The sequence below is a fragment of the Pinus tabuliformis genome, chromosome J (genome assembly GCF_031772625.1).
Source record: "Pinus tabuliformis cultivar Carrire ecotype Pingquan chromosome J, CPIR1, whole genome shotgun sequence".
Taxonomy (NCBI): domain Eukaryota; kingdom Viridiplantae; phylum Streptophyta; class Pinopsida; order Pinales; family Pinaceae; genus Pinus; species Pinus tabuliformis.
Genome location: NC_142295.1, coordinates 354942373 through 354957058, shown reverse-complemented (window position 1 = coordinate 354957058; position 14686 = coordinate 354942373).

The window sequence follows — 14686 nt, the reverse complement described above, 5'->3', positions numbered from 1 at the left end:
CGACTCCAATGCCATTAACAGAGCTCTGCTGCCAACAGGTGTTCATAACCTTGGCAAAGTTGTTTATCTCACCCTCCGGAACCATTATCCTTTGTGTATCTACTGAAGAGTGCTTTGTCAAAATGCAGGCCATTATGCTGGCTTGGTGACCAGATAACCATAATGCCATTCACAAGGTAGGCACGAAACATGGTCAGGCCGGCTCATGATGAGACCTCCTGTTCCAAGGTTTGCTTGTTATTTTACCTTTGGACCATATCCCTGGTGTGGTGGCCGTAATGGGAAAGCCACTTCGCTTCCATCCTTATGATCATGGTAGGCTGGCTCTGAATGAGACCCCCTATCCTGCATTTGACGATTTCATATCTTGTTTTTATTTTTTCTTTTATTCTTCTTTTGCAGCACACTTCTCTTTTTCTTTGTTCAATTACACATAAGGGTGGTTCCACACTCCTTAAGAGCGGGGAATGGTGGAAGAAGTCTTACAATCCCAACAGACAGATATAAATCGTTTGCTCATATTCCTCAGTAATGATCAAGAAAGTTTTTAGGGAGATCGACATGATAAAAATTACCAAACCACGGTTCGGGAATAAGATAATGACAGTGAAGACGAAAGTTAATGTCCCTCCTCTTGTCTTCTTATATATACTGACTGTTAAAATAGTAGCGATTTATGATATGTTGGTTTCGGTATATCATGCTTTATGTTCATTGCATAATGTCATTGCTATATCTTAAAGGATTTAGGAGAGCATAATCGCAAAACGTCCCAATAGGAGCAGAAAGGTTCTGATGGTTTCCTCTCTGAGAGAAGCATGTAAATGAGTTATCTTGTGGAAAAGAAATAGCAAAATTAGCCAAATTCTATATCTTGGAAAAAGAAATACATGAGTGTTGTTCCTTTTCGCAAAGGAATAGCAAAGCACAAAGAGTGATGTTCCTTTTCGCAAAGGAACAACAAAAATCCACACGTGCTGTTCCTTTTCGCAAAGGAACAGCAAAAATCCACACGTGCTGTTCCTTTTCGCAAAGGAACAACAAAACAAAAAAGTGTTGTTCCTTTTCGCAAAGGAACAGCAAAGCAAAAAAGTGTGGTTCCTTTTCGCAAAGGAACAACAAAAATTCCAAAACACAAAAGTGTTGTTCCTTTTCGCAAAGGAACAGCAAAAAAAATTCCAAAACACAAAAGTGTGGTTCCTTTTCGCAAAGGAACAGCAAAAATCCACACGTGCTGTTCCTTTTCGCAAAGGAACAGCAAAGCAAAAAGTGTTGTTCCTTTTCGCAAAGGAACAGCAAAGCAAAAAAGTGCTGTTCCTTTTCGCAAAGGAACAGCAAAGCAAAAAGTGTTGTTCCTTTTCACAAAGGAACAGCAAAGCAAAAAGTGCTGTTCCTTTTCGCAAAGGAACAACAAAGCAAAAAGTGCTGTTCCTTTTCGCAAAGGAACAGCAAAGCAAAAAGTGCTGTTCCTTTTCGCAAAGGGACAGCAAAGCAACAAGTGCTGTTCCTTTTCACAAAGGAACAACAAAACACCAAGTGTTGATCCTTTTCGCAAAGGAACAGCAAAACACCAAAAGTGCTGTTCCTTTTGAAAAGGAACAGCAGAATCACACGAGTGCTGTTCCTTTTGAAAAGGAACAACAAAATCAAACCAGTGCTGTTCCTTTTGAAAAGGAACAGCAAAATCAAAAAGTGCTGTGCAAAATAAGGTAACAAAAATACTACAAACAAAGATGAAAAGAACATATGTACAGGATGTTATGTACAAATTATGAAAAACGAGTTGCTTAAGTTATAGGTGAGGAAGATTTCGCTTCCTCTCCTAAGATCTCCAAATCAGTATCTTGCTGTAGCTGTTGACAAAAGGATTCCCGAGTAAGAGGTCTTCGATAGAGACGAACTCGGTGGCCATTTACTTTGAACGTATGTCCAGAACCATCAATTGTGATCAGAGTGAGGGTCCCATTGTCGTGCACCTTCTGGATCTCATATGGTCCTAGCCAGGGAGTCTGGAGTTTCCCCGGGAAATCCTGGAACCGAGAATCGTATAACAGAGCCCAGTCTCCTTCATGGAAGACTTTATTCTTTATAAGTGCATCATGCCACTTAGCTCGCTGCTGTTGGATTAATGTTGTGTTTTGTAATGCAGAGAGCCTAATCTCATCCAATTCGTTGATTTGTCGTAGTCGATTGATCTGTGCCTCATTCAGATCTAAGCCGACCTCTTGTGCAGTTCATAGTGTTTGGATCTCAAATTCGATAGGAAAGATTGGTTGTTTCCCAAACACCAATTGATAAGGTGAATAGCCTGTCGTACTTCTCCATGTGGTTCTATAAGCCCACAGTGCTTCAGGTAGCCGAGCAGCCCAATCACACCTGTGTGATGCGATAGTCTTTGTTAAGATTGATTCAATTATCTTGTTACTGTTTTCTACTTGTCCATTTGCCTGCGGATGGTAGGGAGTAGTGATCTTATGTTGGATATGATAGTTGTTAAGTGTTGTAGCTAGTTTATTTCCAACAAATTGTGGTCCACCATCTGTAATTACTTCTCTCGGAAGTCCATAACGTACAAACAAATGGAACAAAAATTGTATTACCGAATCTTCTGTAGCCCTAGCTAATGATTCAGCCTGAACCCATTTAGTAACATAGTCTGTTGCTACCAGGATGTATGTCCTCTAGTTTGATGGTGGATTAATGGGCCCGACAAAATCAAGAGCCCATCGTTCAAATGGCTCAATAACCACTTGTGGTCTCAGAGGCATTTCATCAGCTTGACCAGGTTTTCCTGCTCGCTGGCAGCTGTCACAGGCTTGTACAAACTTTTTCGCGTCCTTAAAAATTGTAGGCCAATAGTATCCTGCCTGTAGTACTTTATGTGCTGTTCTTTTGTCGGCAAAGTGCCCCCCGCATGGTCCATTATGACAAGCTTTTAAGATGTCTAGGATCTCATCCTCTCGAATACACCTCCTGATTTGCATGTCTGCCCCTGTATGGAATAAATGGTCTCCAATCCACGAAAATCGAGTGCTTTTTTGAACAATTTGCTTTCGTTCCTGAGGGGTTAGGTGTTTTGGTAACTTACCCACTGCAAGGTAATTGGCGACATCAGCATACCAAGGTGTTCGAATGGCAATGGCAAACAGATGTTCATCAGGGAATTGATCTTCTACTGCTGCTGTTTCGATTGATTTGGGTATTCTTGAGAGGAAGTCGGCTACAGGGTTCTCCTTGCCGGGTCGATCCTTAATTGTGATGTTGAACTCCTACAACAGGATCAACCATCGAGTTACTCTAGCATTCGTGACAGGTTTGTTTGCTAGATATTTGATAGCAGAATGATCTGTATATAACACAACAGGATAACCTGTAATATAATGCCTAAATTTATTAACAGCATGAATTACAGCCAGGAATTCCTTTTCAGTAACAGTATAATTGAGTTCGGCAGAGGATAAATTTTTGCTAATATAGTAAATAACGTATGGCTACTTATCCTCTTCTTGTCCTAGGACTGCACCGATTGCTGTATCCGAGGCATCAGATGAGATCTGGAATGGCAAATTCCAGTTTGGTCCTCGAAGGACTGGAGCTATTGACAGAAACTTTTTCAATTCTTTAAAAGCCTGGTCACATTTCTCTGTCCACAAGAAATCAACATTACCAGTTAAGGCATATAGAGGTGCTGCAATTCGTGAATAATGTTCTATAAACCGTCTGTAATATCCAGAAAATCCAAGGAAACTACGTACCTCTGTTTGAGTAGTGGGGGTAGGGATGAGCAAAAGAATCTGAATTTTAGCAGGGTCTACCTGGATGCCAGCTACTGAAATGTAGTGCCCTAAAATGAGCCCTTCCGTCATCATCATGTAGCACTTTTCGTGGCTCAGGCAGAGTCTGGTAGCAATGCAACGTTGTAGAACTTTTTCCAGGGTATCCAGAGCTGGATCAAATTCATCCCCATACGATGTGAAGTCGTCCATATACACCTCAATTCCATCGTTTATTAGATCTGCAAAAATACTGAGAATAGCCCTTTGAAATGTAGCAGGGGCGTTACATAGGCCGAAGGGTAATACTCGATAGGCAAACGTTCCCCAGGGGCACGTAAAGGTAGTTTTATCTTGGTCTTCAGGGGCAATTTGGATTTGGTTATATCCACTGAAGCCGTCCAGGAAGGAGAAAAATTTCTTCCCTGCTAACGTGTCCAATACTTGGTCTATAAATGGGAGGGGAAAGTGATCCTTCTATGTAGCCTTGTTTAACTCCCTGTAATCCACGCAAATCCTCCATTTTCCATTTTTCTTGGGTACCACCACAAGGGGAGAGACCCATTTACTGTCAGAGATAGGGTAAATAAAGTTAACATCTAAGAGCTTCTGAAGTTCGTCTTTTACTATCTCTTTTAGGTGAGGGTTGAGTCTTCTTTGTGGCTGATGGACAGGTCTTGCATCTTTCTCTATATAGATGTGATGGGTGCATAATTGAGGATCAATCCCCTTCATGTCAGGATAATCCCACGCAAATGCATCCTTGTATTTTTGTAACAGATTAACAAGCTTTATTTCTTGATCTGATGTAAGGTTGGCGTTAATATTCAGAGTTTTACCAGGTTCAATTTCCACTACTTTGCTATTGGCAACAACAGTTACTGGTATTGTTTGGTCATGTGGATCTTTTAAAGGATCTTCTTCTAGCTCACTGTCAAATGCTGCTTCTATCATAAAACACTGCATATGTGTTCTAGCTTCAGTTTGACTAATAAAATTGTTAATGGCATTGTCTTCTGTTTGATCTTTAAAGTCTAAAGCCTTCTGTATAGTTAATGGAGATCTGATATTGTTAGCAAGATATGACATAGGATAAGAGTTAGTTTTAATCATTGGCAGGCTTGGCTGTGCTGGAGGATATAAAATTAAATTTTTAACATCCGGTCCTTTAGTTATAGTCATGTTTCCCTGCCGGCAGCCAATGTAGGCATCGGCAGTAGCAAGCCAGGGTCTGCCTAGGATTAACGGATGTCCATCTAGTCGGGTTTTAGGATTAATTACCAGGAAATCTGTGGGATATTCCCAGGAATCTACGGAAACCATGACATCATTTAGAGTACCTTCTGGTCGAACTACAGATCGATCTGCCAATTCTAACAGAGTAGAGGTAGGTTCTACTGACGTGATGCCAAGCTTTTGGCAGGTGGAGGTTGTCAAAATGTTGATTATAGCTCCCAGGTCAACTAGAGCGTTAGTCAGGGTTTGGCCATAGATTTGGACAGTTACAATTGGGTTCCCGGGATCTTCATATTTGATAGGTGCCTCTTTTCCTGATAATAGGTCGGATAAAGTACCAACTACTTGGACTCTGGGGTTAGTATTTGTATTCCTCCTTGATTTTTTGATGCACAATTCTTTTATGGTTTTTGCATATATAGGAATATCTTGTATGGCTTGGAGGAATGGAATCTTTATATACAAATTTTGTAATTCTCCCAAAATGTCGAAGTCTGGAGATTGTATAGGTCGAGATATGACTAATCGTTCTAGGAAAGGAGGAGAGGATGTACTTGCTTGTTTATTGTTTTGCTCTTTGTTTTCATCCTTCTGTTGTGGGGGTTGTTCTATTGGTAACTGATCTTCAATGCGAATTGTTTTGTCTCCCTCTGTTTCTATTATTCGCCCAGATCTTAACTGAAGATCGTTGCACTCCCGCAGATCAGATTCAATTTCTGAGGATTCTATAATTTGAAGAGATTGAACTGGTCTATTATTTGGATTAGGGTTGGGTTGGGCTGGGAGCTGCGGTCTCAGATTAGGCTGGGGGTTTTGTTGTAAGGCTGGCAGAGTCGGTTGAGGGAACGGAATTGATCCTACTGGCTAATATGTCGATCTTGGCCAGCTTGTCTGCCAGGATGAGCTTTGCGAAGTGGAAGGGGTCCACTGCGGAGGATATGAATTATTCTACCAATATGGTGGAGGATAAGGGCAGTTTGGCCAACCAAATTGGGACATCCAAGGATTCGGAGTAGGAAACATTTGAGGTGACCAATTGGAAAACGGGGGTTGAGACTGGTTTTGCCACATATTCTATTGCTGAGTATTGAACTGCGGGGGTTGAAAAGAAGAGGAGGGGTCTGAAAACATACCTGATTGCCTAGGCTGCCATTGACGACGCTGGTTAATAAAATATGCTGATTCTGGCTCCTCTTCTGCTTCTTTGTATACTGCCTTCAAACCAGGAAGTGAAGGGCAGCTTTCGGTCAGGTGGTCCTTGGTACAGATAGCACATATTTGGACTGTATCCAGCGGGCATTCCTTGTGGCTGTGTTTCTTCCTGCATCGTGGGCAAAAAACTGCTAGATTCTGCTCCGCCTCGGCTTGCTTCTGTTTAGCCTGCACAATGTCAAGTTTTGTAGTTAATGTTCCCAGGATATCAGTTTTAAAATTTTCTAGCAAATTTCCAAGTTCCACCCGTGTTACTCCCTCTGTTGATGTTCTGTTATCTCTGGGGAAGCGATCATATTCCGCTGGTTTTATCCTCGTGCTGCCTCTTGAGCTCCTGATACACAGATCAATGATATCAGCAAAATTTTCCTGATAAATGTCTCCTTTCCCCATAATGTTTAACGTTTCGATCCATTGTTCTTTCATACCTCTAATTAATGCAGTTTTCAACACGTTATCAGGCAGAGGTAGCGATGCATAAGGGGATCTTTGCAAGTTATATTGGAAACGTTCCACATATTCTTCTAGGGTTTCGTTTGGTCTGGCTGACATTTGAAAGATTTCATCTTTTAGTTCTCTCGAACTACAGTAATCTTGATATTTCTTTAAAAAGGCTTCTTTCATTTGATCCCAATTGTTAATAACCCCACCATCTAAGCCCATAAACCATCTTAACGCAGCCCCTTTTAATGTAGAGGGGAACAATTTCAGTTTCTGGGGATCGGTGGTGTAATCGTATCCTCTACATAATACATCAAATTCGAACAAGAATGCGTCCGGATCTTCTGATGTAAGGCCATGAAATGTGGGAATATGCTGGAGAGGGATGGCTTTCATGGGCGCATTTGCTGCAGAATCTACTATCGGATATTGCAATGTGGAGGTCTGGGTGTTTGGCTGATTCTGCGCCATGGGATCGAATATATGCCAGTAATCTTCAGGAATTTCCAAGAGAGTGTTCCTTGGTTGAGGAGGGGTAGTCTTAACAGGGATTGTCTTGACACCACTCCCTTGATCAGGGATGATAATGGCCCCAACTGTCTGCGGTGAATGAATTCCTTCAACAAGGATTTTTACAGTGCTTCCCTTGTCCGGGCTATTTAAAGGCTGGTTTAATTCAATAGGAGATCTAGGTTCCTCGATTTCCCCTGTTTCTCCTTCTCCTTCACAAAGGTTACTTTGGGTCCCTTCGTGCAATGGTCCAGGAGTCAAATTTTCAATTTCTTGAAAATCCTGCTCCTCTGTTTGACTGTGCACTTCAGCAAAGGCTTCAGATGGTGATCCCGAGGCCTGAAGGGAACTAGTAGGCTGTTTAGAATTGAATTTCTTATAACCTACTGATGGCTGAGAGTCGGCTTTCTTATAGATTTCGTCTATGAAGGTCGTTCGTTTAAGGGTCACCGGCCCCTTGGCTTTGGATGGAGGCTTTTGATCTTTCTCTAACTTTTTCTGCTTAGTCATGCACTCCAATTAAACTGCTAAATCCTATTTAACCAATCAATTCTGCTAGGAAAGCGGACGGTGGAGCAGGGCTTTTACATGCTCCGTATGCAGGTTCTTACCTTCCGTTTTTAAAATCCAACTCCCTCCTAGCAGATTTGCGCACTACTTTATAAAGGACAAATGGCTATTACCCCTTCCCCGGCAACGGCGCCAAAATGTAGAGCGATAACTAGGGTCTCTCACACCACCAATTATTCCACATTATTAAGTCAATCTGGGATCGTTTTGTTCTTTCAAGGAGTAACTCAATCCGAGGCTGTTTTGTCCAAGTAATGCTTGGTAGTATAGCGTTCTAATGATTTGAAAGGAAACAAACACTAAGCTGTAACTAAACCAACTTAAAAGATAAAATCACACAAAGTAGTTGATCAGTCAAGGGTACGGAAACAATAACCCTTCCCTTTAGAAACTGATAAAGAAAGAAAACTAAAGCATGGACTTATAGGTCTGGGAGCTAGGCAGCGTCTTGCTGGGCTCACGACAGCCTTAGGCCTGCTATCACGCAAAAGCAATAAAGGCAGATTAGCGAAAGTAAAATGGAACAGCAATTCTAAAATGGAACAACAGTAATCAAATGGAACAGCAGTAATTAAATGGAACAACAAACTATCATAAACAGGAAACGTCAATCATATAAATTGGAACAACAAACTCAAATGTATGTACACGTTCTAGACTACTATAGCAATCCGAGAGTAATGTATGATGTGACTATGTTTCTGAACAAAGTGATATTATCTTCAAGCCTCGCAAATACTTATTTTATATGAATCCAATGATGATAACATTCATACCAATATCTTGCTATAGAAATGGATGCAATTCGAATAGATTCACTTTGTGTAATACAAAGACGTGGGTTAAAGAACTTATTCAGATTCAGATATTAATTAGGAAGCATAGTCTATCATATAAAAGATATATCGGATTACTGAAACAAGAGAAATAAGCAAACCACACAAATCACCGTATGATACAATAGCAAGTGACCGTCAGAGCTGGGCCCTTGGCTACCAATGGTACACTGCTTAAAGTTACTTCAGATGCAGAAACGAGGTGAACACCAAGTCCTTTATATTGATTGCATTAACAAAAGTATACAAAATCAGGTCTTAACAAAACTTAATGATCAAAGTTGTTCTGAAGCTTGTAATTACAACAACAGTCGTCCCCCACGCTCGATGGCGTGGTACCTTTATATAACAGAAATGACGGAGATATCTAGATACAAAAGATAAGCTAAAGCAGCGATCCCTCAGGATCGAAGATCCTGAGGGTTTCGCTAATCATTCAGTTCTTCTCTTTCCTTTCTTGCATTCTCCGTCTCGGTATCCTGCGTTCTTTTCCTGGACTATTCGGCTCTAATTTTACTTGATCTTGTCCGCATCCGGTTCCCTGTCGATGGGACAGCAGTTATTTTCCCTTCGCTTCTTGTTTTTACTCGATGATTCCCTGTTTCCACGTCCTTCTGCATAGAAAACATCAATTATTAGTGATTGAGCTTCGTTTGTCCATTTTCACACAATTTATCAAAACCCTTATATTCTTTAGACTCATAATGCAGAAAAGGTTAGAAATATTATTGAAAAACCACTAGATTGCTTGTCAAAAAGCATACCTTCCAAGTGCTCCACATCTCTGTGACCAGATGAGCAAGATAATGAGTAGATTTTTTTGATAATGTGTCACACTAGTGGATGGGGTGTGCTTGAAGTGTGTAGATGAACAACGTGCAACTCATGTATTCTTCCAAGAATCCATGTCTTTCGCATGAGCCTAAAATGCCAACTGCGTGCCTAACCAAGGCTACATAGGCTCTACCATCAAATGTTTTACAAGACAAGTTATCTGAGAGCTTTTCCGAGATGATGAAATCATTTCCATAAGACATACACTCTAGAAGAGAAACTTGGTAGTTAGCCATGATAGGTATTCAAAACAGATGTGAGGACTTAGCTTTTCATCTTGCCCTCCTTCTAGCACCAAAATGTTGATGGTGTTGGACCCGCCAACATCAGGGGATCTCCACAGTATGAAGTCCCAACTAGACCTCGCACTGTTTGGTGTAGGAGTCCCATCCGATATGATGGCTTGATTTCCATTATCTTAAGGATTTTCCTTAACTCTTTCTTTTCAGCACAGGAGAGTGGTTTGCTTTGTCTTCGAGAAGTGAGGTTCCCGTGCCTGGTGAGTGTAAGTGTCACTTGTGTCAATGTTTCCTTCACTATCGAGGGAGAGGGTGAGAGTGAGTTCAATGTTGATTGGGAGCAGTCCCAATAGTGCTACAAACACACAACACAATAGGACATGCACAACTTACGTAGGAGCAATCCACACGGATACGAAAGTCACAACATACAAGGTAAGATAACACATACAACACTCAATGGATCAGTCTGAACGAGTGCAACGGTTTTGATAGCAAACTTCATGTGAAAGGTTTGTCTAATGTTCGGGAGAGTAGTCTACATGGGCAAGATAATGTTAACAGCATATACAACACATTTCCATCAATAGATTATGCATTACAACAAATGAAATAGTTCAGATGTAGAACACAGGTTAAAGCAACATGCATTACAAGTGTTAAAGATCAATCTTACAACAGATACAATACATGTGTGAAAACATGTTGGCCTGTTAGCAGGCTTCTGAATTAAGTGAAAGTTCCAAGACACGTCGTTACACCATACATCTCTAACCCCGAGTGCGGGGCATTGGAGCCACTACTTACTCCTCAAAGAAAGATTACAGAATCTCTTGGCTATGTGGGAGGATTTGAGGTGAAAATTCCTTTGCATGTACAAATAAGGGGGTATTTATAGCCAAGGGTGAAACTAACCCTTATGGCTATTCGACTACCCTCATGACCGTTTGGGTTCAATGAATTTTCAATTTACATGACTCTTTGTTCAACAAGTGGGTCTCTTGGACTTCCACGTTACATCACATTGATTGACAATATAGCCCATAGTGGAGATGTGGGCGACATGACTCGTGACATGAATTGACATGACTTGACATGATAGTGCTGGTACATTCGTGCTGCTGCTGGAGTGCATGTTAAGCCACAATGTTGTTGGGTGATGGATGTCTTCATGGTGTATCATAGCTTCACTGCCGCATGGTGAAGTGCATGGAGTCTTTGATGGTCCTTGATTCGCTTAATGAAGCTTTGGCAAGTTGTTCCTTGCTTGCATGCTGGAAGGCTTGACAGGGTCATTTGTTCGCGAAGGTGCATGTTCATCGCATTCATCTACTTTGAATGATTCATTCATTCATCCATTTGTTAACTTGTCCTTCTACACGTGGTCCCTACATTCATCCCATTCGTCATCTTGCCATGTTTATTGGTGTACCTGTACCTACAGTCACTCATGATGAGACGACATCAAATCCAAAACCTTCTAGTCTACCATGACACATGATCATTTCAGATGCAGGTGATGGGGATAGGTAGCAAGGTTGTGAAGCGGGATGATGGCTCAGGGCACTGCTGATGAAAATTGCACAAGAGTCACTGAGTCATGGAGATAGGGAATCTAAGTCAACAGTGACTGCCTACGAGGTTTGGCTCGGCTGGGAGGAAAAATTGCGCAAATTTTGGGAGGGACAGTCTAGGCTACAAGAAGGCAAGGTAGGCATGCTTTGCACATTTTTCAGAATGAATGGGCAGCAGGGCTGGGTAGCCAGATTTGTGCAATTTTCTAGAGGAACAGGTTGAGATGCATGAAGGGTCAACAGGTAGAAATTGTGTAGTTTTTGGGAGGAATTGTGCAGGAGGCTGGTAGGCAAAACTATGCAATTCCCAGATGGAATTAGTAGTTGGCTGTTGGGGTCATTGGCAGCCAAAATTGCGCAATTCTCAAAGGGAAATGGCAGTTCGCTGCTTAGTCATTAGCAGCAGAAATTGCCCAATTCTTGGAGGGAACTAGCAGTCTGCTGGTGGTGAAATTGCACTGACACTAGGAAGTCAGCCTACTGATCATCTTTGCACAATTTCTGAGTTGAGTATATTGCTGGATAGCAGAAGGCCTGCTCATGAAAACTATGCAATTTCTTGGATGAAAAATCGGCTGATTGTCTAGATGACTGGCTGGGAAAACTGCGCAATTTTCTAAAGGAGACAAGGATGGGAACTTGGTGTCTATCCAACCTTTCTGTGCACTTTCCTCAGTTAGTTGATTGAGTGAGGTTAGTGGCCTCTGCTCAATTTTTGAAGGGAGTCAGTCTCGGGTGACTGTCGGGTCAACTGTTTGGGTGGTCAACATGGAAGTTGATGGAACTGCTTGTAGTCATCACAGATTGAAAAGACTAGCTTGGTGCTTCTATGCTATTTTGGTTGACAGTCGATCGAGTAGATGGAGGGGTGATGGTTCGGCTATCAGAGGGGAGTCTGGTCATTAGGGCTTTAGAAAAAATGAGTAAGTGTGTGAACGATCGAAAGATGCATAGGTGATCATGCAAACACACACTCACATGACTTGACGACAAAACAAATCAAACCATCTCGACACACATGTTCAACATGACTAACCGACGTGCGCGACACTCGTGATTGACCATTCACTAATCGAGATGACGCTTTCATGACAACGAATGTGACTCTGTGTGTGAGTGCGACAAATGCTTTCATAGCGAACACAACAGGCACATATGAAGCGAAGACTTCAAGCATAACCAGAACATGGTCACAAGCATGACTTAGACACCAACATGCAGAAACTTGAATGAAATTAACAAGAAAGGTGGATGTGAGGACTCACATGAGCTCATGGAGTGAACCCATGTGTGTGTAGTCATCAAGTGAAACTCTCAAGGGAGGCTCTGAAATTGGTGCAGGCCAAAATTTTGGAGGGTGGTTGTAGCCACTACAACACCAACATAATCTTGTGTGCCATTTTCTAAATCATGTTTATTAATCCAACACATATCACAAGGGTATGAATAGCTCATCCTCTTTCCCATACACATTTTGATGTATGTACCCTTTTTACATTCAATTCATCAAGGAGATAGGTGGCCAATTGAATGCCACTTCTGAGCTTGACTATTTAACCAAGAAATTCCCAAGCAACTTCTCCTCCCAAAAATTTGAATTGTGTCCTCTCTCAATCCATTCATTTTTACATTCACAATTATTTACAATTTTACATAAAAATATTTACAAGAGGGGTAACAAAGAAGGGTTGTCAAAGCTACCTTAGGATTTTTCTAGTGTGTGTTGTTCAATCGTGTCACGTGGACTTATGATTTTTATTTTTCACACTTGTTTCACCTTTGACTACCACCATGATAGAGTTTGTTTTGCATCGATATTGTATACTTAAGGGCCTTTATCCATACAAGGAGGTTCCGAGTAATTGTAGAAGAAGACTTAACCTTATCGTAGCCACACCATTGTCTCAGGTCACTTTGGGTGCTACTCAAGGGGTCGAACCTTATGTTCACCGAGTGGTTGATCATAGTCTTCCACCTCATCACCATACCTCTGGACCCATCTCTCTAGAAGGGGGTTTTTCTAGTGGGTTATCTAATGGGTTATCTAATCCATTTGGAGTTAAATATTTAGGGGGATCTAAATTTCAAAGGTCCACATTCCCATGTATTCCCAAGGGGGAGGGAACACTTTCTGTCACAACATGTTTAATATCTGAGGTTCTAATCCTTTTGGTAATCCTTTTAGAACACCCTTTGCCCTAAGAGGTCAACAAACTTTTGGGAATCCTTTTGCCATTGGGGGAATCTAGCCTGAGGGAATTAACCAACAACATGTTTACATGGGTTTTGGAGCTAACACCTCTATCCAAGCCACTTACACAAGTCAACCTAACACTATAAACCAAGCTAGGGTAGAGCACCTCCTCCACTTGGGTCACAGGGTGAACCTAATTGTCCCCCCCAAGCATCATTCAAATCACCTATCTTGGCAACACTTGATTTTCATGATCTATCTAATTTAATGAGTGATCCCATCAAGCATAATACCGCTTGGCCACTTGTCCCTCATAAATTGTTACCATACATTCCTAACCACATAACCCTGCAGCCCACATAATCACTTACCACTCGTGGTTCTCTTCCAACTCTTTCATGGATAATAACATCAGGTTTCATCTTTTCCAATGAATTCCTACTAGTAGTGTTACTAGATGGTACATTGACTTAGAATGTGTTGCTTATGATAATTTCATGTCTTTAGCACAAGCCTTTATCAACCATTACCAATTTCCTTTTAGGTACGACATTGGGACTGATATTCTCACCAACTTTTGTTAGCATACCTCAACCCACATTTATGATCATATTCATGAGTGGAGAAGAAGGTGAAGTATATTCTAACCCAAGTTTCCTAATGAGTTGATACATGAGTGGTTCACTAAGTACTTGTTGCCTAGGATTGTTGAAGATGTGGCAAAGGTAGGATCCCAAATCGAGGATAAAGCTATCTTGTGTTCCCGTCAACTTGACTTGATATCTTCTAAAGTGGGTACCTCATATGAGATTATTCCTAAAAATCCTTGATCATTGGTTGCTCTTATGAATCACAAAATCAAAACACATTTTGATGGAGTCATGGGGTCTGTTTCTTCTGGAAACATAGGCCAACGAGCCTCTTATATGGCTCAAATGAATATCTCTTCTAGTACCCTGGTTGGAAATCCTTCCACTCAAACTCCAAATTCTCTTGTTCCCACATCCAATATTAACTATGTTCATTCCACATCGACCAAGAACACTCAGCAACTAGGAGGTAAGAAGAAAAAGAAAAAATCTAAACCTTTGAATGAGTAATAAGGGACATCGCAAACCCAAGAGAACATTGGGAGTGGAACCAAAGAGAAGAAGAAGAAGAATGAATTATTTTCCTTGCAATATTTGTGGGGAATACCATCTTACTCATGAGTTCCCCTGGATGGATGAAATTCATTGATATTTATCGCAGTAGTTTGTTTCTCATT